The 25,283-nt window shown below is 34.7% G+C and overlaps 1 protein-coding gene across 1 annotated transcript in view; it reads left to right on the top strand.

Annotated features, from left to right (window-relative positions):
* The window catches only part of LOC140435454 (uncharacterized), a 114,920-nt gene extending 91,310 nt beyond the window's left edge, over positions 1-23,610 (top strand). The window contains exon 2 of the mRNA XM_072524186.1: positions 23,413-23,610. The gene's annotated coding sequence lies outside the window, so the exon portion shown is untranslated. The remainder of the gene's footprint in view (positions 1-23,412) is intronic.
* Positions 23,611-25,283: the final 1,673 nt, after the last annotated feature.

The following is a 25,283-nucleotide window of genomic DNA, read 5'->3' as shown; positions in this document are numbered from 1 at the left end:
TAATAGTAAAACTTAAAAATAGCGGGTCACGGTCTCGCTAAAAGCATTAAAAACAATGAATTCCCGCTAAATATATTACAGATATAATTACAAATACCTTACCTTCGTTTTGTCAACTGAGTTGTTAATTTTAATGGATGATCTTCGGAAGATTTACGACGAGAGGTTAGATGCGAGGAGCTAGTTCGTTGACTTATAGTTAAAAATAAAAGGCTTATGAGCAGTTTGGCGGAATCGTCCGTTAGTTATATTAATAAAATTATTTTCGACTTATCGACCATATTAAACCCATATAATAAAAAATAATATAGCTAAAAATTTATAAGCATCGTTATAAATTAACTAGATAAAAAGATTGAAGATATGACAGGAATGCTAGAGATCGGACAAAGCGGAAAAGTTTAAAATTATCAGCTATCTGGTGTAACTTTTTAACCAAGAAAAAGAAAATAAAAAGCAGGAAAGGATTAAAAAATGCAGTCTACAAGCGAAAATGCAGTAATTGAAAAGAAAAGGACTTATCACGAATAATAAGACAGATAAAAGTGGCGTAATCATACCATCTGAGGCCTGTGGCAAATTCATTGGATGGGGCCCCAAGAAAAATCGTCACATTGTCATTTTGAAGTTATACTTCTATACGCGCGTTCCACGTTGGAAATTTGTATGGGAGTGAATCTGTGAAATCATTATATATGTAAGATAATGAGTAAGAGAGAGACAGAAGATATATTTTCTCTCTCTTCCTCTCTCGAATATAAAAATGTTCCTTTTGTATATATAATTTAATATTATATATATTATATAAAGATATATATACATATAATTATACATATAATAAAATATTTATTAATATTATTATTTATGTGATATGTTTTGTATTATTTATTAAATGTTCATAATTATATTATTCTTTTGTATTTCAAAATAATAATCTCAATAAATCACTGTATGATCCAGAACTGTCAATTTTGAAATACTTTTGTGTCATGTCCTCGGTAGTATAGTAGTCAGTATCCCCGCCTGTCGAAACAAATTCATACCCCGATTACGGTGAAATTGTTCCCCCTTTTTAGTGAATAAAAATAGCATAATATGTAATGACGGCCGATCATGTTCACCCCACGTTATAAATATTTTTCAAAAAACGTAAGCATTCTTCGTCTTCTTTACTTCATTCGTAGATTTATATCCTACAACCTCTAGGTCCTTTTCATTGGCTTTTTGAATTTTAGCAACATAGCGATAGTATTGCTTCTTCCTTTTTCCTCCCAATACCTTTACTAACAGAAAAATTTCTTCTTACTAACAGAAAAACTAACAGAAAAACTAACAGAAAAACTAACAGAAAAACATTGTTTGTATTTTGAGAACGATTTCCGAAGTGGAAATTGAAACGTCAATAAACGTACTTTAACCTTTAATTGTGGCTTATTCCCATTTAAATAGTACTTATCCTTGTTATAGGCAAGATATTCAACCCATCATTATTATCAGACTCATCCAAGTTAGACGTTTCACTTTCTGTTTCAGCGACAGTGAAGACGAGCCACCGTCACTTGGTGGCTCTTCTTCACTGTCGCTTTCAGTTTCATCAGATTGCTGAGCTACAATACTTTTTCCTGACTCGACTTAATTAGTTTGGTTCGCTTGATATTTCACCTGGATGGTGCAGCTGAATATCTTTTCTCCTTTAGATAATCTACCAAAAGGTTGTCGATTTGGCCTTCTATTTTTCATCTTCTCTAGGTAACTTATTTAAAACTTTCTCCGGCAAGAAAGGGTAAATTCCCGTAACTGCAAAGGAGGAAAAATAATTCGTTTTATAGCGCTGTTTTCGTCGGCTGTTTTTGTTTTTTTTTTTGTCCATGTGCTGAAGGGTAGTGTTTAACAAGTTTGGAAAATCTTTCTTATCTATTGTGGTTAATGTGAGGTGAGTTTTTCCAATCACTAAGAGTTTCCCTCCAAGCCATCTGAAAGGGACAGAAAAAACTGAAATCAAGTGGTTGGGTCAAATGTGTTGTGTTTTTGACCAAACATATAAAGCCCACATTGTTTTGTTCGCATAAAGATATCATCTCATCGGTAAAATGTGAGAAAAGGTTATCTCCTATGATGACTTTTCGCCCTTTAAGACGTTTTGCATGTGGTAAAAAAAAAGTAAACCCATCAGTAAATATCTGTGAATCTAACCATCCATGATGGGTGCGATTATATCGAGAACTTACAGAGCAGCATCTGTCAGTACAGCAAGGTGATCCTTTTGGACCATTTTCAGTCCATTATAATCATATTTTTTTTGCTTTATAAATTATACATCGTGGTAACAGCAATCTTGTAGCCGAAGCACACATCATTATAGTCGTTTAATAGTCTTTCTAGGTCTTTTAATATTGGTCGCCACTTTCTGGGTAATTTCTTCTTTGTGTCGTCTCAATAATGAATATACCCAGTCAGTTCCAGGTGAATTGTTTTTGAAAAGAGACACTTGTCGATCCTGGGCATCCAAAACACTTTTGGCTAAATATTTTGTATCTTACAAGTCAAGGGGAAATCCCCACTCACCGCATATTGCAGCACGCCGTATAATGATTTTTTCTTCGTTCGCGGACCCACCATTTTTTCTTCCATGTCGGCCATTATAGCGGTTATTAAGGGTTCCATATGGGGTTCCTATCAGAACAATTAATAAGCTATTTTGGACATGTGCTTCGAAGAAATGGTCTTGAAAAACTTACCATCCAGGGAAAAGTAGAAGGCAAAAGAAATAGAGGTAGATCTCCCACACGATACACGGACCATATTGTTGCTACCATTGGCGCTCCATTGTCAGAATGTGCTAGAATGGCAGAAGATAGAAAAACGTGGAGGAACATTGGGAAATTTAGCCAATAGCTTCATGATATCACGATACCTGCATCAGGTTAACGACTAAGAAGAAGGGAATTTTATATTCTTCGGCAGCGCGACATAAGGACCATCCTTCCTCAAGAACTTTCTAGAGGGCATACTTCGTCAGAGTCCTTATATCTTCTTCTTCTTGTGCTACTCCTATCGGAGATTGGAAATCATCAAGACTATCCTGACCTTGTTTACAGCTGACCTAAAGAGTTCATTAGTGGTACAGCCAAACCACTCTCTCAAATTACGCAACCATGACATTCTTCTACGGCCGGGATTCCGTTTTCCTTTTATTTTTCCTTGCATTATATTTTGAAGTAATGCGTATTTATGTCCTCTCATCAGATGACCCAAATATTCGAGTTTTCTTCGTTTGATCGTTGACAAAATTTCTGGGTCTTTTCCTATCCTTCGCATTACTTCAAAGTTTGTGACTCTTTCAACCCAACTTATCTTCAGCATTCGACGGTAGCACCACATCTCGAAACTTTCAATATTTTTTATGTTGTTCTGATTGAGAGTCCAGGCCTCTACACCGTATAATAGCGTGTTAAATACGTAGCCCCTTAGCATTCTTAATCGTAGAGGGATGCTTATATCTCTGTTGCAGAAGAATTTCCTCATCGGTATGAAAGTAGCCCTGGCAATTTCGATACGTCTTTTTATTTCATCGTTTTAGGCTACAGCTTCGTTTTCTCCTTATATGGACGAGCATAAAGTTTTCTTATATAATTTCGAACCATTTTTTCTGAAAACACAATGTAAGATTTCTTCAGAAAAAATGTTATCAAATTCACCCCCGGTGATAGAGAATATGTAACTATAAGATAATTAGTTAAAATCGGGCACCGGAAAGTTAGGAAGCTAAAGAAACTTTAGCCATAACCATCAAAAATATAGCCATAATTAAAACAAGCTTTTTTACATAAAAAAATATACTTACTTTAACTTTACTAAACAATCACATGTTTCACGCTAGTGTTTACTAACTAAAGCGACGTTGTCAACCATTTGTTAGGCTTCCTAGATTTCAGGGAAAATTAAAATATTCTGAATAATTCGCAATTATCAATTTCGACTTTTTTTTCTTGACGTGAGCCTTCCAGCATAGTTCTAGGAATCTAATGTTATAGCTCAATATTTAGCAGTATCTGCATATGGTACTTAGATATTGTTGATTATAACTGGTATATATTGTATTTTTTTTGTTGGTAAAATTAACATAAACAGATTTAGCACCATTCAGCATAATTTTCCGTTTTTTGTCCATCTATGGATTTGGTCGCCTCTTCACTAGTCGTTTCTATTGCTTAGATAGCCGTATCATCAGCAAAGATGTCAACTGTGTTATCTTGCAATACAGGTATATCACACGTGTATAGTAGGCATATAACCGGATCCAATACACTGTTTTGTGAAAAATCTGCACTAATTTCTTTATAGTTCTAAAGAGCCGTTCATGTATGTACGACTGTAGAAGATGTGAGTACTGTTTGGGTAAAAAGCTTTTTAATTTATTTACATAATAAACCTACATTTCAGACTTTATCAAAAGCCTGTGCAGCACCAAAAAAATTAATGAACAAACTTTCCCGCAGCTTTCTTCTTGTTAATATTTTCCTTCATTTCTACAAGCACTTCTTTTGGTGTAGTTTGCTGTCAGTAAGAATTAATTGAATCATTTTTTTAGTTGTAGGCAGTCATTTGAGTTGTTGACTTACACGATTTAGTTTAATCTTATCTTGAGGACCCCTATGTTCAGATTTATTGTTAAAATTAATATTAAACATTGCAAGTGTTAATCATCTTCTTAAGTCAGCTAAACTAAACGGCTTTTTAAATATCGCCATAAGAAGAAATCTAATAGCTGGCCATTAATTAGATTCTTGCCCCCCGTCCACCGATTTTAAAATATACAGTGGAGTTACGGCCTGACTTTGATTTTGTAATAGATATTCTATCTTGCTGAAACCATATCTCATTGGATGAAATTTGTGAATTTGCTATATCAGGATTTAATGCGTCAAAATGTTTAATAGTTTTTTTCGAACAGACCCTCATTTATTCGTGAACGAATTTATTCCATTTGGCTGATACACACTGTATGAGGGACATTATATGAATTATTTGTCATCTAAAATTGGTTAAATTTGTCAATTTCCTTCTATAACAATTGTTTATGCCCGATTTTGTCTCTTATCGTTTGAACAACCTTCGTACTGGTCGGTTCACAATCATTCCATCTGCTTGTTTATTTGCCATTATCAATACAAACAAGCAGATAGACCTCATCGCAAGGATAATTCTAATCTAAAATGTATTAATTTTATGACAATGTACAAAAAGTGTATTAGCCATAAATGTTTTAGACGAGGTTACTAATAGTAATGTACATATTTACAAGATTTTAAATGGTTTCACCAATCAATGTTTTTATTAGTAAATAAATTCAAGGAAAAATGTCGATAAATAAATTAAAGTATGAAAGAAAGTTAGATATAATTAAAATCTATTTGAAGAACAGATTTGGGAAGTACTGAAGAGAGATTAATTTTTCGTGGAAATATTTGTAAAACTGTGACTTTCTTACCAGAACTGTGACCTTTTTGAATGTTTGTTTGTCGTGCTGGCTACCATATTATTTGCTATCATTTTTCTCTGTGATCAGATGTAAACGCTGATGTGTTTTAAAACGCCTTTTAATGTGACCGAAGCATTCCATCTTTTTAATAACTTAACCAAGCCTGTTCTTTGGTTTATCCATTTCAAGATTTCCTCGTTTGCAATTTTGTCCACCTTATTTATCATAGTAATCATTTGAATAACCACATTTCAAAGACTTGCAACCACGAGAGTAAACCGTAAAGCCGATTCCGAACATGCCTCCAACATTTTGGAAGATTTAAAATGTAAAGAACAGCATTCTGCTGGTAATTTAAATTTAAATTTTAATAATATCGTCGAGTTGGGTTTAACAAATGAGAGTTTTAAGATATCCCAGAAAAAGAAGTCTAACGGAAGAGAATAATGAGGTGGAGCACCGTTGCTGGAATATAAAAGATCCTCCTGTAAGACTAAATCACCTACTGCATCATTTTATGTCTCTAGCTCGACAGTTACAAGAGGATCAATATGTAGTCAGTTCAAACATATCGTCATTTGTAAAATCACCTGACAAGTTTTCTTTAATAAATACATTTCTGATTTGGAAGTGAAATTAACACCGCGGCTATATTTTAGTGCTCACTTAAACGAAAAACGACGAGCGGCCAGAGCAACTATAAACATGGCTTGGCGACAGATTTTAGCTAAGGCGAATCTTCCACTATGATCTAAGGTGCGCATATATGGAGTGGTAGTCCGATCTATTCTGACTTGTGAAGCTCAAATTTGAGGACTTAAGGAATTTAAGGAAGTTGAAGAGGTAAGAAGGTATTTTATAAAAAAATGTTAAATATTCTGAGTTACTGTCCAAACTACATGTTGGATTTAGAAATTAACATAGAGCTTGTGTATCTATTTGTTGAAGTTTCATTAAAATTATGTCAAGAGTGTGCTAGACTATGAGGAAGGACGTCTGCTAAAATCTCTTCTTTAGAAAATGATAAGAGCTAACTGTGGTTGGAGACGAAATTGGGAAAAGTTGGGAGAGAGATGGGAAGTAGAATTTAATACAAAGTGGGAAGATCGGAATTTTTGCGTGCATAAGCTGGAACAGGTGATGGGAGCTATTCTTACTGGGACAAGGAAAAGAGAATTGAAGATAGCAACTGAATCAACGAGAGATTTTTAAGATAGATTTTTAAGATTAGATGTGGTGTATTGTCTCTCAATGATAGACCTGGTAGGGCTGATGATAGGAAAATTTGTGCTTGTTGTAATGAGAGGGAGGTGGAAGATATTCTACATTTCATGGAGCGATGCTCGTTAATACATGAATACAGAAAAAAGTGGTTCGGAAAAAGTAAATTAGAGATTGAAGAAGTGTTGGAACTTATGAGAGGATTGGACTGGAGGGAACTAGTTGGATTCGCAAGGGATGCATGGAAGTATAGATAAAATCTTGAGATGGAATATAATTATTAGCCTCATGACATGCTAATATGTAAAATATAATCTAATATTCTAATTTTTTGGAAATTGAATTTATATTTATCAATTAATAAGGGACCTTTTTCTCTTTATTAAATCGATTAATACTTAATACTCTTAAAATCAAGATGGCAAAAAACAAAACCACGCGAAACACCAAGAGACCAACATACAATCTAGATAAACTAAAAACGGTCCCAGGAAGACATATGTTTAGAGAGAAACTTCAACTCAAAACAAGAGAACGTGAAATAAATAGCTGGGAAGATTTCGCAGATGTTTTGACAGAAATAGCTGAAGACAAACTGGGTAAAAAAGAGAAAGATAGAAAGGAATGGATATCAGATGAAACATGGAATCTTATCGAGGAAAGAAAACAGCGAAAAAAAGACATCCTGCAAGTAAGAACTGTAGAAAGAAGAGCACACCGACAACAGGAATATGAAACAATAAATAAATCAGTTAAAAGAAAAGCAAGAAGAGACAAAAGAAGGTGGGCCGAAGAACTGGCAAAACAAGCAGAAACAGCTGCACACAACAGAATTAGGGAGCTTTACCAAATTACTAGACGACTAACACAAAAAGGGTCCAACTGTTCGAACATTGTAAGATCCAAGACAGGCGAATTACTTACTACAACAGATGACCAAGTAGAGAGATGGAAAGAGCATTTTCAGGAGATGCTAGGTATTCCCAGAGATAACGCAGACGAAATTGTCGAAAACCCGCAGAATATAGACTTGCATATTTCTTGCGAGGCCCCTTCCAAAACGAAGATAATAGCAGCTATCAAATCTCTGAGAAACAACAAGTCACCGGGAATCGATAACATTGCTGCTGAAATACTTAAAGCTGATCCGCATCTGACTACTGAACTTTTGCTACCCATAATCCGAGAGGTGTGGGAAACAAACCACATTCCAGCGGGCTGGAAAAAAGGTAACATTATCAAGCTTCCAAAAAAAGGCAACCTCACACTGTGCAAAAATTGGAGAGGAATAACTTTGCTTACTGTCATAAATAAAATTTTCACGACCATCATACTGAAAAGAATAACAAACAAGGTTGAGTTTCGAGCTAATCAAGCAGGCTTTAGACCAGAACCTCCTGCATAGACCACATTAATACTGTGAGGGTAATAATGGAACAATCGGTTGAATGGAACACACCCCTATACATGGTTTTTGTTGATTTTGAACGTGCCTTTGATAGCTTGTCTCACGCTGCTGTATGGAAAATTTTAGAGCTAAGAAACATCCCGCAAACAATAATTTCTATTATAAAGTCACTATATACTAATGCGAAATGCACCGTGACACACAATGGGATCAACAGTGACGAATTCGACCTACTTACTGGAGTTAGATAGGGATGCGTGCTTTCTCTATTTCTTTTTAACATAGCTATAGACTATGTTCTCTCCAAACTAGACTCCGACACAAGAGGGATACAATGGACGTTAACCACACGCCTAAGCGATCTAGAATACGCGGACAATATCTGCCTATTAGGTCAAAGGTTCCAAGATCTGGCTTACCAATTGGAAACACTTTCCACTGAAGCCAATAAAATAGGTTTGAAAATCAATATTAGTAAAACCAAGTCCATGAGAATAAATGCAAGGATCAACACGCTATTTACTATCGACAATATGCAGATTGAAAATGTGGAAAACTTTACGTATCTTGGAAGTGTCATAACAGAAAACGGAGGTACAGAAGACGATATTCGTATGAGGATACGAAAAGCCCAACAAGCTTTCAGCACGCTCAACCCTGTTTGGAGATCTGGCAAGTATACTACAAGGACAAAGATCCGAATATTCCGATCAAGTGTCATGTCTGTTCTACTCTACGGATGTGAAACCTGGAAAGTGACAAACACCCTCACAGACAAACTGCAGGTTTTTGTTAACAAATGTCTACGAAGAATTGTCCGTATATTCTGGCCTAACACCATCAGAAACGAAGATCTGCTACACCTGACCGAACAAAAGAGGGTACAAAATGAAATTAAGTCCAGAAAGTGGGGTTGGATCGGTCACACACTCCGAAAAAATAGTTCCAGTATCGCAAAGACTGCCCTAGAGTAGAATCCCCAAGGGAAAAGAAAAAGAGGTCGCCCAGTACAAACTTGGAGAAGATCCATCATGGACGAGATAAGAGGCCAAGGAAAGTCTTGGAATGAGGTGAAGGCCTTAGCGCAAAATAGAACCCGATGGTGCGTTTTCACTGAAGCTCTATGCTCCACTTAAGAGTTCAAGAACCTTATATATATACCTTATTATTGTGTCCTTGTGTCTGAAATAATCATATCCCAGGTATGGAATAGTACAATTATCTTCAGAAACGATTGCTGCAGAATGTATTTACATTACTGATAACTTTAGAATGATATTTTGTGTTACTTAATTTTTGTTAATTTTATTGGTATTTATAACAAAAAAAGTGTTGTGTTATATTCTGGCTAACGTCCCAGGCGACCAATTACTATGGGGGAATAAATGTTTTTTTTATTAGAAGAGCCAATATTTTAAGCAATTACTGAAATTTAAAGCAATAAACATTTCTGAATCTGAATCTGAAAATCTATAATCGGCATATTATTTTCAGGAGTACTTGGTCTATCATTTTTTTAAGGCAAGATGTTTCTCAGTTGTCGTCTTATATTCTTCTTTTTCTTCTGATAGTCATATGTTGGAATATTACATCCATTATCTGTCTGATATTACATTGATTGACTTTGTCTCTTTTCTTTCTGTTGTTGCCTTTATAAATTTTCAAGTTTCATTATTTCTTCTTTGTCATTTGTCAATTTTCTTCTTAAAACTTTGAGATTTAAAGTAATACTAGCTTAATTAATACCCAAGTCTAATTTAAATAAAAAAAGTAATTTACACTTCTTAACATTAATCGAAATCTTTATACTCCCTTTTTTAATTTAATTGATAAATTACCAAGCATAACCGAACTTATGCAAAATATCGCACATTTTTTACGCATAAATTCATGTCAAGTACTTTTCACATCTGCCTCCGCTTCCTTCAAGCTTCAATTCATCTTAAAGTGATCGTTTTTGTGACCTGAAATATTTTTAAGCTTGTAAACTATCACGAACGGATCCGTGTTTCATATTTGCTTATAGTCTAGGTGCTAAACTTTACAGGGCCATATGGAAACGCCTAGAAAGTGTCTCGATAAAAAAACATATTGAATAAAATATAGTCTTATAGTATTATAGTATAATTTCTTCATACTATGTAAAGGCACTTGCCGTTAAGGTTAGTTCAGAATTTGTGTGGGACTGTTGAAACCAGTATGTGTGCTAGAGGGTATTAAACAACTAGCTGATCCGGAATCTTTCTGTGGAATTGAATACAAACAAAAATAGCAGTCAATAAAGAACAATTGAAAAAAAGCGTTTTGAATAGTAATGGAAAGCTCCAACTAAAAGATTGTTAAGATGGTACTTCTTCTTCTTGTAGCACTACAACCCGGGATGGGTTTTGGCTGACTGCACAACTTGCTTCCATCTTGAACGGTCGTCCATAATAGTTGGGTCAGTGTCTATGGACATGACCAGCCCATCTTAGACGTTGGGATTTAATCTCTTGGACTATATCGCTCGCTCTATACATCTGCTTGACCTCAACATTTGTTCTCATTCGGTATTGGTTGCTATTAATGTCGTGATAAGGATTAAAGATTCTTCTGAGGATTTTTCTCTCAAAACATCTAAGTTTTCTTTCAGGGAACTCTGGGACAGCTGGGAGTCCCAGCTGACGGCAACATCCACGACAATTACCCGCTCGCCCTGTTGCGCGACAAGATCAGGTATCTTAAGAGTCCCGTTGGCGCATCTTATTCGCGGCTCTACCTCGCAAATCCACCTCTCTTTTTAACTGCTTTTCGTAGATACGTAAGAAGCAGATCGTGTCTCTTGATTCGGTGATTCGGTAACACTGAAAACAAAACTACCGCAGAGATAAACTGTAGAATTTGCAAGGCCAACAGATGCTATTTTGGGCTCAATCTCCTTCAAGAAATATGGGAATACGTGCTTGGCAGAGGAAGGTGATCGACAGGGACAACTCGATAGAAACTAGAATATGAAACGGCCATTATCAAAGCTGTTGTACTTTGAACGACCAAGGTAAACAAAATAGACAACCAATTTATTTAAGTCCTATTGTGACTGCTCGTAATCCGCCGTAAATTGTTATCTGTAATCTGTAACTTTGATCTCTTAACGCTACAACTTAAAATGGTCTTCAAATTCTACTTAGAACAGACGCAACAAATCTCAATAAACTCCTGGACTAACGCATTATGTAAGGTCATAGTTGCTACGGATGAGTAGATTTTTAGAACAACTTCCTTGAAAATGTTCTTAGACAAGAATTAATTAACTGATGCACACAAACTATGCGTTTGTATATTGAAAACCATCACATGACACGTGATTACGCAATTACAGATGAATCTATTTGACCGTTTATTTTTACTTTGTTGCAGCATTTAGTAACCAAATCCTCAATATTTTGGAAATAAATTTATACGAAACAGTAAATTTTTTTCTATAGAGTTAGACACTAGACCAATTTAATGGGATTATTGTTTTAATAGTGGTTAAAATTATAATGACTATAGATTGATAAGCCTAATGTGCCACCCTTTAAAGATTCTCTTGAAAATTGTTCAAAACCGAATTTATAAGAAATGTGAGGAGCAGATAGATGAAACGTAGTTTGGCTTCAGAGGAGGCATGGGTACAAGAGAGGCATTATTTGCGTTGACGGTACTCTTGCAGAAATGTCAGGAATATAACAAGAGTGCATATGTATGCTTCATAGACTTTAGAAAGGCCTTTGACTGAGTGCAGAATATGAAGTTAATAGATGAATTAAAAAACATCAATTTAGACAAAAAAGACATTGAGTTTATTAAGGCTATATACTGGAACCAGAAAGCAGTAGTAGAGGTGAACGATATAGAAACAAATAATATACCGATCACGAGAGGGGTTAGGCAAGGATGTGTCTTGTCTCCGACGCTTTTCAACGTGTACTCACAGGTCATTCAGAAAAGCCTTATGGGAAAGAAAAGAGGGAATAAGAATTGGTGGAGAAATCACAAACACCATGAGATTTGCAGATGACACGGTAGTAATGGCTGAGAGTATAGAAGAACTACAAACTTTACTGGGTGCAATAAATAGTGAATGCATTCAAATGGGAGTTGACATCAACACAGATAAGACCAAATTTATGATAGTATCTAGGAGTCCAATAAATAATGAACAACTAACTCTTGGTGGACAGCAAATAGAGAGAGTGACAAAATATAAATATCTGGGAGCTTACATCAACACAGAATTAGATCCAGACCAAGAGATCAGGGTACAAATAGAAATGGCAAGGGCAGCGTTCTTAAAATTCAAGCAATTGTTCTGTGACAAAAATCTGAATACTGCGCTGAGACTGAGGTTTGTTGAATGTTACGTCTGGTCGCAACTATTGTACGGGGTAGAAACATGGACACTAAAAACGCAAATAGTTAAGAAGCTTGAAGCCTTTGAATTTTGGATATACCGGAGAATGTTAAGAATTCCATGGACTGCCAGGGTCACCCATGAAGAAGTGCTGAGAAGGATGGATCGAGACAAAAAATTGTTGAGAACAATAAAAGTACGCAAGACTGCATACCTTGGACACATACTGAGGAATGATAAATATAGTCTTCTGCAGGTCATCATGCAGGGTAGAGTCGATGGCAAAAAGGGAATAGGTAGAAAGAGGAAGTCATGGCTGCGAAATATTCGAGACTGGACAAACATGACTGTAGACGAATTATTCCACGTTGCAAAAGACAGAGAAACTTTTAGAAATGTGGTCGCCAACCTCTGTTAATGGGAACGGCATAGGAAGAAGAAGTGGTTAAAATATTTTAAAAAACATTTTTTGTTACATACATTAAAAGAGAAACCTTGATTGTGTTTCTGTTAGAATATAGTAGAATAGATTTTCTATCTTTCTTTCTTCTTTTTGTTTGTACTTACATGGTCTCTGGCCTAACAATTCTGTTGTGTATAGAGCAACCAAGACTCCAACAGTCGTGGCATATTCTCATTTATAATACCACAAGTGGACAGAGTAGAGTGTGTTTAGGTTTTCTTCCATTATCTTTAACTTAACTGATATCTACAATAACATCCTTCCTATTTTACATTTAGATGCTCAGTTTTTATTTCCTTGAGTCTTTCTTCGGTAGCATTGGAAATTTCAGCAGAAAAATTTTACATGAGTTAAAACATCTAATAGAAAATAAAGAGAAGAGGAATAGTTGGATGAATGACAATTTACTGCAACTCATGAAAGAAAGAAGAAAGTCAAAGAATAACAAAAGAATGTACAAAAATATTCAGAAACAAATAAAAACCGAAATACGAAAAGCCAAAAATAAATTGGTTAAAAACAGAGTGTGAAGAGATAGAGTTGTTGGAACAAAAACACGATACATTTAATATGCATAAAAAGGTAAAAAAAGCAGCAAACAGGTGAAGCAAGATCAACAGGGGAACATTATTACAGATAAAAATCAAGAAATATGCATATGGACCAAATACATACAAGAACTCTTTGATGATAATAGGTCCGAACAACCTCCGTCTTACATATGTAATGACCACTTACCAATCATATCAAATGAAGTGAAAAAAGTAATATCACAACTAAAGGATGGCAAAATTCCTGGACCTGACAATGCATATGTTGAACTCATAAAACTATTTAACACCGACGGTACTCAACGACTAACAAAAATATTCAATGACATATATTTAAACGGAGTAATACCAAGATCATGGCTGAAGTCAACGTTTATTGCTCTACCAAAGAAAACAAAATCCGTATCCTGTAATGATTTCCAGACCATCAGCTTAATGAACCCCATTTTAAAATTATTCCTAAAAATCATACATCAAAGGATATAGACTATGCGAAGAAAAAATCAGCCATACACAGTTTGGTTTTCGGAACGCAGTGGGTACGAGAGAGGCTCTTTTTAGCATACATGTGCTATTTGAGGGATGTAGAGATGTGAATTGCGATATTTATGCATTCTTCATTGATTACCATAAAGCGTTTGGTACAGTAAAACACAAGCTGATGAAGATATTAAAATCAAACGTGGGGTCCGACATTGATGTATATTATCAACCTTGCTGTTTAACATATACTCTGAGGAAATGTTTCAAGAAGCAGTAGAGTATGTTAAAGCCGGAATTCGAATTAACGGAGAAGATAACGCAAAAAGGAAAAGAGTTGTTAACCACAATAAAAACAGCCAAAAAAGGATTTCCTGACTGAAAAATCTACGTACTTGGTTCAACACAACAACTACAAATCTTTTTAGAGCATCAGTTTAGAAAGTACAGATTGCCATAATGGTCGCCAACATCCGAAAAGGATAGGCACCACAAGAAGAAGAAGACTTCGTTTAGGAGAGGCACGATATAAAATATATGATTGTAGAGGAAGGACAAATAATTTGCTGAAGAAAGCAGTATTTAAAAGTGATTCGAAAACTGAGCAGAAGAGGCACTAATATTTTTTATCTGGATGAAATATGGATTAATGAAGGACATTTTGTAAGAACAATTTGGTATAAAAGGTTACAAATGGTTGTCAACCGGTTGTTCAACTTGTAAAGTTCGTTGTTTGATCGTCAAAAGGCTACCATGAAGTTGTTTTCGAAGATTATTGTATTCAAATGGCATACTACGCAACGCTCATTTAAGAGAAGACGAAGCAACACTAAGAGTGGTATTTTTATCTAACTTTCTTAGATTTTTTAGATCAATAGATTAATCGTTTAATGGAATAAAATTTAGAAATAACCATCTTAATCTAACACTAATACCAAAAACACAATTAATTTATAAGATTTATTTACTAAACATAAATTGTTCTTTTTATATAGAGCGCACATACTTCTAGAGATCTCTTGATGCCGTTAAGTCTCGCTTTGAATCGTCTGACCGACGTCCAGGCTGCAGCTGAATTCTCGTTTCGTGCATTCGAATCATCGATTCGAGTATATACCATCATGGATATCGTATGTACCATGGCTATTCTAATATTACTCCATCCTTAACTTGCTCCTGGAACCTTGTCGGGACTGGAACTGGATGCTGGTATCGGCTCCTGTTAAAATATGGACGAACTTTTCTGTCCCAATTTATAATTGGATCTAGATTAGTCTCAACCTTCTTGGTAAAAGTTTCTTACGGCTGTTTAAAACTTTCCTGATCGCTCAGGTATCCACCAACAATGTATACTTTTTACTTTTTATTTCTACATCTACGTAGACACTAGCTTCATGACATATCAATGTATTTGTTAGTATGAGATGGTCTTTGGAAAAGTTTCGAATCGAAGCTGCCCCTTAAGGTCTACCCGTTCCAGTATTTAATACTGACGAGTTTCTTGATCTGAGTTGTACCTAGGATGTCTACTTAAATTTCGTGCGTGTCCTATTTCACTACAATTCCAGCATCTTAAGGTCTTCGTTTTCTTGGATGCAATGCCTTTCATCAGATTAACAATGTGGTCAAGTTTGTCTTCATTTTCTTCCTCTTTTACAGTCTTAACTTTGCTGTACCCATCAGAGGCCTGCGTAGCTGATTTATATTACAAGACATCGACCAGCGTCTTGTGACGAGATGACCGCAATGTTCTCTACATTTCATGGTCACGAAGACCATCAATAAATTTTTGAACTGCCAACTTTTCCATCATGCCTTCGGGAGCTGTTGGGTAAGCATACCGTACTAACCCGGCAATATCTAGCTCATATTCTTGAAGAGCTCTGTCTCGCCTTTGTCTCTAATTTTTAAGCTGCGACTGGTAGACATGCTCCAAGTGTTAGTTACGATATCGCATATTTAGTCTCTTCTTAAGTTGTTCGAAATCAGCTGTCTCCTCTAAGGCTATGGTCTGAAGCACATCCAAGGCATATTCTCGAAGACCAATCGTCAGTTTTACAGCCTTTTCTTTTTCGGACAATCCATTCGCTCTTTCAGTTGATTCGAACTGTTTCATGTAGTTGTTCCATGACGATTTTCTGTCGAAACACGAAATCTCCACTTCCTTTAAATATCAGCTGTGGCTTGAATTCCTCTGTCTGTTGGAACTGTTTTCTCCATCTTCTTTTCAATCTATTTTATCTTATCTGCAAAAGACGAAATATCACAAGAAACTTGACGATGTGATATCAGTGTCTTCAGCTTAATTTCTAGTAGTTCGGTGCATCCACTTATCCAAGGAAATGTGTAAAAAAGACTTTGTAGCAAGTTGGATTTTTAACAAGTTATTGAAGTAAAATACCTCGTATACTGAAATACCGTGGCCTGCCTCAACAAAACATGGATAAACCATTGTGGCACTCACTGTAAATAGCTATTACAAAATTCCTCTTCACTTATCAATTAATGATTAATAAAATAAATTAAAGAATCCCCAAACGTCTATTTAAAGCATAAAGTCATCAAGCAGACATATGTGTATTATTTTTAGTTCGTTTCTGTTTAATTTCCTGCCACTATCAGTTATTTGCAGAAGTATAAGATGCTTCTTCCGTCGCTTGCTATCAAAAGTTCAGGGAACTTATTATTGGCATCTTTTCATGTATTTGTCTCGTGAGTCATCTTGGAACAATTCGTTGTTGACGTTGTCCGCGATAAGTCGTAATTTGATAATGAATATTTTAGTCCGATCAAATGCAAACAGTAATTTGAAGTGGAAAATAATTATTTTTAGTAGATTACTCTTTCGTGTCGTTCACTCATTACAAAGGATCGCGATTTCCACTAACATAGTCGACCATATGCTTCTCTCGGTTTCTATCTATTTCGCAGTCTCCTTTCCAGAATGCAGAAAATAAGTATTTCTAAATTATTTTCGTCTCTGAGGGCCACATGCCCAAAGAACTGAAGAATTCGCTGCAAATAGATTAATAGTCTTCTTCTAATACTAATTTGGTTTCAAGTAAAAGCGTTGGGCAATAAGCAGTTCAGATCTCCAACATCATATCTCTAATGCATCGATCTTCTGGCTCTCCAAGTTTCGGAACTATACAGAAATATTGGAGACTGATACTTTTACTAGTAGCATTTTGGTTGCTACTAGTGAGAGAGAAAAATTTATCTTTTCATATAGTTTTTGGCCATGAAAATTTGACTTCAAATCTCTTTTCCTCGAGTTCTATTTTTAGTAACCACACAACCTAAGTAGTTGAAACTGTGTACTATCTCATACTAGGAAGCGACCTATTAGCTGTACAATGGAAATCTGTCTACTATCTTTTCTTTGTCTTGCTTTTATTCATTCTTATGCCGATTTTCTTGCTTGCTTCTTGACATTTCTGAGCAGGAGCATGTCATGGGCTCTAAATAATGGGGTAAATAATTTTGGAGATATTGTGTCTCCTTGTCTTACGTCTCGGTTGATTTTTATTGGACTTGTTTCGATTCATTTACTCAAAGTCACTATCATTTCAGCTTATTCGTAAATATTATGTATTAATATTCTGTACCTGGAGTCGATCTGGTTGTTAACTAATGCTTCTTCTATTGCCCACAGTTCTAAGCTATCAAAAGCTTTTTCATAATCTATAAAAGCCAGACATAATGGGAGATTGTATTCGTTAGTCTTTTCTAGTAGGATTTTCGAAGTATATGTATATAGGTATAAGTATAAAGGTGCTGCACCCTTTTCTAAATCTGGCTTGTTCTACTGGTTGACATCCGTCAAATTTAATTGTTAACCTGTTTGTAATAATCTTTGTCAAGGTTTTGTAAGGTTGTGAAAGAAGTGAAATTGGTCGATAATTTTTCAGGTCTGTGGTGTCTCCGTTTTTGTGTATTAGTATTGTTTTAGCAGTATTCCATTGTTCGGGTATGTTGTCTTCGAATAGACATTTATTAAATAGTATTTTTAGATATGTAATGGCTTCTTCTCGCCTTCCTTCAGCATTTCTGCTTTCCATGGCTTCCAGGAGCTTTATTCCTTTTTATTTCTTTTACTGCTCTTTCTATTTCTTCGTGGCTTATTGCGGGCATCACTTATAAGTTGACATTTGTTAGCTGCCTTTTCAAGTTCTGCTTTGAGGAGATAGGGGATCGTTTTTCGAACGATACAGATCGGCGTAGAACTTTTCAATTGAGTTTGCTATATCAGATTTACTTTACCATGATTGTGACTGCCCATCGAAGTTGTCATATGTCAGATGTCACTTTAACATTTCCGTTAAGACCAGGAGCCATTCTCTCTCCTGCTGTCACCCACTATGTAGCTTCTTCAAATTTAAAAAAATTTTAAACTGTTTGTCCTTTGTCTAGTGTTGTATTTATGTATTATTTAATGTTTATGACATATAAAACGTTATAATAAAAATTTTTTTATCAACCATCAAATTCAAACTCCATAAAAAAGTTAATTAATTTTCCTTCAGTTAAAAAAACGTTTCTTAGCTTATTTCAGATGCCCCTGAAGATGCTCTGAAAGCGAAAGTATTTGGGCAAGAATTAAGAAAAAACTGTACCCGATATCTGCCTTTTATTTGATTAAAGTTCATTTATTCGAGCATTCAATATTATATCACTTTAAAATAATAAAGGGCAAATCCATCAGAAGCTCAGATACGTTGAACTAAATACAGCATAACCTTAGCAAAAAATTGAAAAACAACGGAAATAAATCAATTTAAACTGACACCTGCAATTGTCAACGTTTACTGATCGTATTCGAAGCCTTTAAGTATATTTTACACGACATACTACTCAAAGAGTTTATTACAAAAGTCAGTTTATGTTTTCCAGATCGCGATAAAGCATACCAATATAAAGCCACGTGTATTTATTCGCCGTCCCACGTACCCATCTAAATATAATCAAATTTTATTCATTTCTATGACTCGAACCAATACTTTCACCACTATCTAAATGAGTAGTATAATCATTTTTTGGCGGCCTTGCTCCAGCATATGACTTTCTAGAAGAAAGGTCATGCAAGGTAAATGATGTTATTTTCAGTGTTGTAAGGTCAAAAGTACATTTAAATCTGATCGAGAAGTGAAATTGTTAATGTATATAATAGGCTTCAAGATGTAGATTAGTAGGATTCGAATATTTGTTTATTTTGAAAGTACTACGATCTATCTAAATACAGTATTGTGAAGCGAGTTTTGGATTGAGAGTAAAAATATAAAATACTGTATTTTGAATTAAATATATATATATATATATATATATATATATATATATATATATATATATATATATATATAATTCAAAATACTGTATTTTGAATTAAATATATATATATATATATATATATATATATATATATATATATATATATATATATATATATATATATATAGGGGAAAGTCCTACAGTACCGTCACCTTAAGGTTTATCAACAAAAAAATCAAAATGCTAAAAGGTACATGTTTAATACTTCCTGTCATGTATGAAAGGACTATTATGCTGTCAATGAAAGTAATAAACAATCATAATGTTTCAAAATAATCACTTTATTAATGAAAATTAAAGATAAGGAAAAATCAAACTTTATAAAATTGGCCTCCACTACCGGCCAGTAAATATATTACCAATTAAACAATACAGAAATCACAAATATATTGTTTGGATAGCTCTGATATGTTCGCACAAGCCTCATGAACCCAAATATTACAGTTTCCACACTGTATCCAATCCTCTTCATGAGATTCAGTGCACAAAGGACAAACTGTCTCTTCTTCAACCGGTCTGCTAGGAGGAGGTAGGTTTTCATCTTTATTTTTCCTACTTTTCTTACTAACATATCTTCCTGACAACAAGTTTTTACCTTTTTGAACATATTTTCCTGAGACCTTATGTTTTTTGTTAACGTCATTTTTCACAAGTAAATTCTTCCCTCGTTTAGTGATTCGACGCTTGTTTTGCCTGCTTTTTTCTCTTCCAGCATTTTTTTGTATGGAGAACCAGTTATAATTTCGCTTTTTTCAGCTTTACGACCGGTGAGAGTTCTGTAAGTGCAGCTTTAAAATTGTCTGTGGATAGGTCAATTGTAGCTTCTTCTTGAGATTCTAATTGCCGCAAAAAAGCAATTTGTGATTCTCCATTAGCAAGAGTAGTTTGGTTGTCGGAATGCACAGAATTTGTAATATGGGCTACGAGATCAGGAGCAGGAGTAGTAGATGTTGGTTCTAGCAGTTGGGAAGATGAAGGCAACGGTTTTGATGTTGAAGGTGTTGCTTCTAGCAGTTGGGAAAATGAAGGCAATGATTCTGACGTTGATTGTTGTTCTGTAATGTTGGTTATGTTAGAACAAATAAAGTCCAAATCATTAAATACATTTTTATCAAAGGGGTGTATGCATGTGCAACGAAAGCCAATAACTGCGATTTCCATTCGAGAAACTCGATTAAAAGCTGAAGCAACTAAGCCAGCAATCTCGTATTCACTGATTCTAATACCGGGATTTAATCTCATCCACAAGTCACATGCATTATTATAAGCAGATTTAAATGGCTTCATGAACGTACGATCTAGTGGCTGTAGCTTATGGGTCGTATGTGGTGGGGTGCTAAGCATATGGATGTTATTTTTTAGGGCAAATTCAATAACATCTAAGTCCTTATGACTCGCATGTCCATCTAAAATCAGGAGAACTGGATTCTCGGCTGTAGGATTAGAATACTGCACAAAATGATGCATCCATTTTAAAAATAATTCGGCATTCATCCAGCCGTTTGGCTGAGCTTCGCCTACGCTCTCATTTGGGGCGTTAACTATTAGTCTTTCATTCATTCGGACTCGTGGAAATATAAAATATGGTGGAACAAATTGACCTCCAGCGCTCATTGCAAAAAGCACCGTCACGTTCTTTCCACGTTCTGCTGAAGTCAGTTTTCCTACTTGTTTTTGGTTTTTAGTAGCTAAAACTTTGGCATGTTTTTGGACAATGCTGACACTAGTCTCGTCGCAATTCCATATTTTATAAGGAGTGAATTTAAACCTCTGTATCAAAGTCTCTAAATCATCAAAGAAACGCTCAACCTGAGGTCTGTTAAATCCTACTGCTCTCATTAAGCTCGTTGATTCAGCACTCCGCAATGATAAATCACTATATCTTTTCATAAAAGAATAATAATAGTTTTTCCCTGCCATTTCTTTTTCTTTATTAAACTGGTGGGGTAACTTCAACTTCTCTGCCAGTTGAAAAGCAAGACGTAAAAATTCTTGCCTGTTTAAAGGCATTAGTCTATTTGCTAAGTCTTTAACATGTGTCGCCAATGTTTCTTCATGTTCAGGTGAAAAAGTATTGTGAAAACGACCCATAACTGGCTCAATGGATATCTCTTTATTATTTTTAATAGCACTTACTCTGTCATTCAATGTAGTTCGTGGTATCTGATAGCGTTCGGCAGCTTGGGGTGCACTCATCTCATTATTCAGTACCTTTTCCACGGCTTTTCGCATGTTCGCAGGATCCCAGCTGCCCTTTTTTGCCTCACATGAACATTATTTTTATCACTTGGCATTTTTGCGCACATGTAAGTAAAAGAAATCTTTTAAAAACGAACTTTATTATTGGCCGGTACTGCAGGACAATGCAGTGGCCGGTACTGGAGGAAACGAAAAAAACAAAAAGTTTGTTTACAGGTAAAAACAAACGCACAAATATTGATTTAAAGTATACTTTTTTATAGTTATATAAGTACACTATACATACCAGGAGTTATTTGTTTTAAACTGGATCTTTAAATGTTGAAAATCACCAACAGAATTTTAAATATGCAGTGTACGTCTATGATGCCCAACACAAATCTTTGCACTGACAAGAATCCTATCCTGTCGCGACAAGTTGACACCGCGCTGGGCTTGTACTTATAGGAGTGTCTATTATAATACCGATAATCATCACCGTACCATCTATTATATTCAACTGGCCGGTACTGTATGCCGGCCGGTACTGTGGGACTCTCCCCTATATATATATATATATATATATATATATATATATATATATATATATATATATATATATATATATATATACAGTGTGTTCCAACGAAAATTTGGTGGAAAAATCCACTCACAAGGTTTTAGCGTATATCGGCATGATAAAGAAAATGTTCCTTAGGCTATTCCCTAACTTTTGTAAACATTTTAAGTAAATAAAAAATTGCGAGCTAAAATGCTTCATTTCATGGCCTATCTGTACTACAATTAACATGAATAAATTAATTATTGCTTTTTTCATAGCGAATTAATATAATGTATAGTAGCAACACTTCAGAACTACGTCCACTAATGATTTATTACAGTAAACGACAAAATTGTCTTAAAAACACGAACGTAAATTGAAATATTAAAAAAATTTGGGATAGAAATTGTTAATTTGCCACCCCAGCTTCGTAAATATAATGAAAAAGGAAAACATGTCATACCATTTTTTCATAAACCCATAACAATGAATTTTTAAAGCGCATATTCGCAGTTAGGGTTAAAATAATGACTTACTTGTTACTTGTAAATGTGTATTATATATCTTTTAAGAGGTTTTCTTAACTGGATTTGAAAACAACTTTTATATTGTCGTTGTATAACAATAATTTATCTTTGCTAAGATAAAAAAAAACATCCTGATTCAGAGACAACAGGCAGGTCGAAACGATGCCAGAAAGGAGAAATCGAATCGCAAAAAGCACCTGCCCACAGGTGCAAAAATTAGGGTAAATCCTCGCAGCATACTTGCATCTGTCCGGTGCATTTCTGTTTCTGATATATTGTGGACGCGTGCTGCTTTCATTTAGTTTCTTTCAAAAAGGCAGGTGTGACGATTTTTTTCCGTTTGTTGTTTTTCGAATTTCTGCATGCCTTATTGAGGTCGAAGCGTTATGTAAGTGTAGTGATGACGCGTAGGAAATTGGGTCACTCAAGAAACAATTAAAAATGCAGCTGGTACTCTCGAGAGTGGCGAATTCTCTATATGTTACCCTTTGAAAATATTTGTTTTATTCGTAAAAATTAATTATGTATCTTGTGCCTCAAATTATTGAGATTTTCGTAAAATCCTGGGTACTTACTATAGTTTATTTTTATGAACGAGAGAGTAATTAGCATAATTTTAACTGGTAGCTCCGACCACTCCATGAGCGTGCTCAAGATTAATTGAAAAATTACTTTGAATAATTGTAAAAAATAAATGAATTATTTCAGTGTTATAAAGTGTTATGTGTATGTAAACAAAAGTGACCTCTTTTATCACACACTATATTAGAACTGACTGGCCTACATTAAAAAGGGTTTTAAAAAATTCACATTTTTTTTAATTTTTAAAAATTACAAAAGAGAAAAAGAGTTTTTAAAACCGTCTAAGGTATGTTAAATAGATGAATAAAAATATTAATATAAAACTTACAGCTACTTGTTACAAATCCAAATCAGATTCAGAAGATGAACTTTCAGAACCAAGATTTATAATAACTGGCTCGATCATTTTATCAGTAATATTGTCCAGCTTCCACATTTTTTCCTCTTCTTTAATAGTGTGATTTACTGCCTTTTCCCATCCTGTGTGAGGATGTAAGTACTGTCATTCCACGATTTTGGGCAATTTCATCAATTTCGTATTTTTTAAATTTTTCTTTATGAAGGGCACACAACGAATAAAGTTCCTTTCTTATAGATCCGGGATGGTACGTAATATTTTTTGAACTCAGCCAATTCTGCAAGTCTTTTTTTAACCACTTGGTTGTGGGCACTCCTTCTATAAGTCTGGAGTGATAACTTGCATTATCCATTACTATTACACAGTTCTTAGGAAGAAGATCTATCATTTGTTCGAACCATTCTTGAAAGACATCAGCGTTCATGTCTTCATGGTAGTCACCGGTACGAGTTGATTCAAAAGTTAATAAACCACCTTCAACAAAACCGTCTGAACTGCCAATGTGTACTATTATCAGCCTGCGTCCCTTTCCTGATGGTGGGTTTAAACCAGTAGATAAGTTATTTACAAAAGCGTGCCTTTGACTTGTAACAGTTTCACCCTGCCAAAATTTATTTGGTGTATGACCCTCGTTGATCCATGTTTCATCAAGATAAAATATTTTTCTTTTTTGGTTTCTCATTTCCTTTATGGTTCTTAGAAAATGTCTTCTCCATATGACAATATCGCTTCTTTCTAATAAAATAGACTTTCTGGGATTCTTTTTCCAGCGGAAGCCTATTTCTTTTAAAAGTTTCCATAACGTACTTCGACTCATTTCTGGGTAATCCTTATCATCTCGAACTGAGACAAGAACTTTATCCAATGTTGGAAATTCTTGTCTAAAGAAGAATTCATGCACTTTCCGTCGAAGTCCTTCTTTAAAATGATATTCTATTTGAAATTTTGGTTTCCCTGGAGTATTACGTGGCATTTGAAAACTACCACATTTCTCTTCTTTAATAACTCTGTAAATCGTAGATTTCCCAACACCAAGTGTACTGCTAACTAACTCAACGGTCTCATCAACACTTTCACATAAACGTTTGTCTGTAAATGATTTAAAACAATTAAATATTAATGTTTTTTCATTAACTGTTAGAGGACCAATTTTTCGGCGTTTACACGGCACTTCCAAATTTTCCATAACACTAGTATACACAATAAACTGCACCTTGCAACTGAAGTACCTACTTTTAGTGAACTGTTAAGAATTTTGAATACGCCACTTGGACCTTCCTATATACAAAATGGAAAAACCCACTATCACATTTTCTGTGGAATAAGTTTAGAAGGTAATTATCTAGTCAATTACTGTCGTAGATTCCTGGAATTAAAGAATTAAATGTTTGATTGTTGAAACCCTTACTTCGTGGAATGCACTCATTTCAGATAAAATAAAACGTTTTATTTTATCTAAAGAATTAAACTTTATTTTGCAAATAGGCAAAGAATTAAACTTTATTTTGCAAATAGATAAAATAAAACGTTTTATTTTATCTAAAGAATTAAACTTTATTTTGCAAATAGGTAGGTACTTATTAAACTTTTATTGGTTATATATAACCAATAAAATAAACATCTTACATTTCTTGCAAATTCATTAGTACCTGTTAACCTCCATCACTCCGACACTGGCAACCTTATTTAGGGATTAGTAACCCTCACAACTATTGTATTCTATTCTGCTCCAACCTTTATACCTGGTGGTCATACTCAATTTAAAATTGTT

The sequence above is a fragment of the Diabrotica undecimpunctata genome, chromosome 3 (assembly GCF_040954645.1).
Source record: "Diabrotica undecimpunctata isolate CICGRU chromosome 3, icDiaUnde3, whole genome shotgun sequence".
Classification (NCBI taxonomy): Eukaryota; Metazoa; Arthropoda; class Insecta; order Coleoptera; family Chrysomelidae; genus Diabrotica; species Diabrotica undecimpunctata.
Note: the sequence above shows the minus strand (reverse complement) of the source record. Positions and strands in the feature narration are given on the sequence as shown.